The sequence below is a fragment of the Felis catus genome, chromosome B3, assembly GCF_018350175.1.
Source record: "Felis catus isolate Fca126 chromosome B3, F.catus_Fca126_mat1.0, whole genome shotgun sequence".
NCBI classification, from domain to species: domain Eukaryota; kingdom Metazoa; phylum Chordata; class Mammalia; order Carnivora; family Felidae; genus Felis; species Felis catus.
In genome coordinates this window covers 100,283,994-100,286,776 of record NC_058373.1, presented here as the reverse complement: position 1 = coordinate 100,286,776, position 2,783 = coordinate 100,283,994, and the positions used below count along the sequence as shown (strand labels likewise).

General features: G+C 38.2%; 1 pseudogene; it reads right to left on the bottom strand.

Annotated features, from left to right (window-relative positions):
• Positions 1 to 1,196: 1,196 nt before the first annotated feature.
• On the bottom strand, positions 1,197 to 2,518 carry LOC101091120 (annotated as a pseudogene).
• Positions 2,519 to 2,783: the final 265 nt, after the last annotated feature.

Genomic DNA, 2,783 nt, shown 5'->3' with positions numbered 1-2,783 from the left:
ATCATCAGGGAAATACAAATCAAGACCACAATGAGATACCACCTCACCCCTGTCAGAATGGCTGACGTTAACAACTCAGGCAACAACAGATGTTGGCAAGGAGGCTGAGAAAGAGGATCTCTTTTGCACTGCTGGTGGGAATGCAAGGTGGTGCAGCCACTCTGGAAAACAGTATGGAGGTTCCTCAAAAAATTAAAAATAGAACTACCCTATGACCCAGCAATTGCACTACTAGGCATTTATCCACGGGATCCTGGGGCATATGTACCCTAATGTTTATAGCAGCACTATCAACAACAGCCAAAGTATGGAAAGAGCCCAAATGTCCACCGATGGATGAATGGATAAAGAAGATGTGGTATATATACACAATGGAGTATTACTCGGCAATCAAAAACAATGAAATCTTGCCATTTGCAACTACATGGATGGAACTGAAGGGTATTATGCTAAGCGAAATTAGAGAAAGACATACCATATGACTTCTCTCATATGAGGACTTCAAGATACCAAACAGATGAACATTAAGGGAGGGAAGCAAAAATAATATAAAAACAGGGACAGGGACAAAACATAAGAGATTCTTAAATATAGAGAACAAACAGAGGGTTACTGGAGGGGTTGTGGGAGGGGAATGGGCTAAATGGGTAAGGGGAATTAAGGAATCTACTCCTGAAACGCACTATATGCTAACTAACTTGGATGTAAATTAAAAAATAAATACATTATTAATAAAAAAAGAAGTTTTACCATTTGCCCCTCTCATTCCAATCATCGATCTATTTGGAATTTATTCTAGTGCATAAGAGGTAGGGGTTTAATGTCACGCTTTTAAACTGTATTAACACTTTTTTTAAGTCCATTTTTTCTTTCACTGATCCACAAAAAAAATCTGTCACAAATCAAGTTTCCATATAGGTGTGGTTCTGTTTGGGTACCCTGTTCTATTCTATTGGTCACTTTTTCTATCCTTAAACCAGTAACACTATCTTAAAATTACTATACGTTTTTTTCTATTTTTTTTTTTTTTTTTGGTGTTTATTCATCTTAGAGAAGAGGGACAGAGCACAGGTCAGGGAGCGGCAGAGAGAGAGGGAGACACAGAATATTAAGCAGGCTCCAGGCTCTGAGCTGTCAGCACAGAGCCGGATGTGGCGCTCAAACCCACGAGCCTTGAGATCATGACCTGAGCCGAACAAAGTTGGATGCTTAGCCAACTGACCCACCCAGGCGTCCCTTTTTTTTTAAAACATTTTTTATTTGTCACCATTAAATATCTAAATTTTAAACAGGTTTTATTCAACTTTAGTACCAGTCTCATCCCCAGTAACTTTTCCAGAACCACTACCTTCACCATGAAGCTCCATGTGCTTTCCCAAATCAAACACAGGCTTCTTCAGCATTTTTACATTTTTAACAAAGACAGCATAGAGTGGATAAAGAGATTGACAAGACTTTTCTATGTCTTTTCCAAAGCTGTCTGGAATCAATTTATTGACCACTTCTTTCAAGTCATTTATCTGCACCTCCCACGTCATGATCTCCATCATCTTTTTCTGAATTTTGGTGGACCTGTTGGTGCTGAGCATAAGAGGTCTTCTAAATCTGATTGTTACATTTTTTAGTAAAACCAATACAGAATAGATGAAGCAAATAAACATCAGTAGTCTTGACATCAACATGGGCTTCAATCAGGGTCTGCCATTTTTGACCAAGGAGCACATTTTGTCACAGATAAGATCCATGCCATGGAACTTAGGCAGTTCTTGCCCTGAACATCCTCAAAAATTATCTTGAATTTCTGAATACAACTTTCTGCAGATCAACAAGGCTCACTTCAAAAACACGACCCTTGAGGCCATCAGATGTGATTTTGGTTCCTTGAGTTCTGGTGGACTAGTGTTTTTCCAATATTTCTTATACTGAACATAGCTGGTGCTTTCACATCATACCAATCCTTCTTAGAAAATGGATCAACCACTTTCTTCTTGGCTTCCTTTCTGCCACCTTTTGTAAGGTGCTCGTTCTTGCCAATGGCCATGACAAGGTTCAAGGAGCCAAAAGGCTCAGTTACTATAGCTTTTTAATAAGGTAACCTCTATGGCAAATCTCCCCATCTTATTCTTCATATTTATGGCTCTTACATATAAATTATAGATATAGTTTAACAAGTTACACACACACACACACACGTTTCATTTGGATTTTGATTGATATTGCATTGAATTTATAGATCATTTTGGGAAGACATTATTTTAAGAAAACAATATTGAGTTTTATAATCAATAAACATAATTCATTTACTTATATTGAGCCAGTGTTGCAGAGTTCCAAGGATATCTTTCTCACCACAAGATCCACTTAGATCTTTTCTCCTTTATGCTACTTGTTCCTAAGCTTAATGAGAATGCTTTCAATATATCAAATTAAGGGGGCGCCTGGGTGGCTCAGTCGGTTAAGCGGCCGACTTCGGCTCAGGTCATGATTTCATAGTCCTTGAGTTCGAGCCCCGCGTCGGGCTCTGTGCTGACAGCTCAGAGCCTGGAGCCTGTTTCAGATTCTGTGTCTCCCTCTCTCTGACCCTCCCCCATTCATGCTCTGTCTCTCTCTGTCTCAAAAATAAATAAACATTAAAAAAAATTAAAAAAAAAAAAAAGAATAACGTTAGCTGTTGTATTTGGAAGGTAACCTTTATCTGGTTAGAATGGTCTCTTTTATTCCTTTATTAAGAAGTTTTTTCAAAAAATCATAACTGCGTTGAATTTTATCAAGCATGTTTTGTT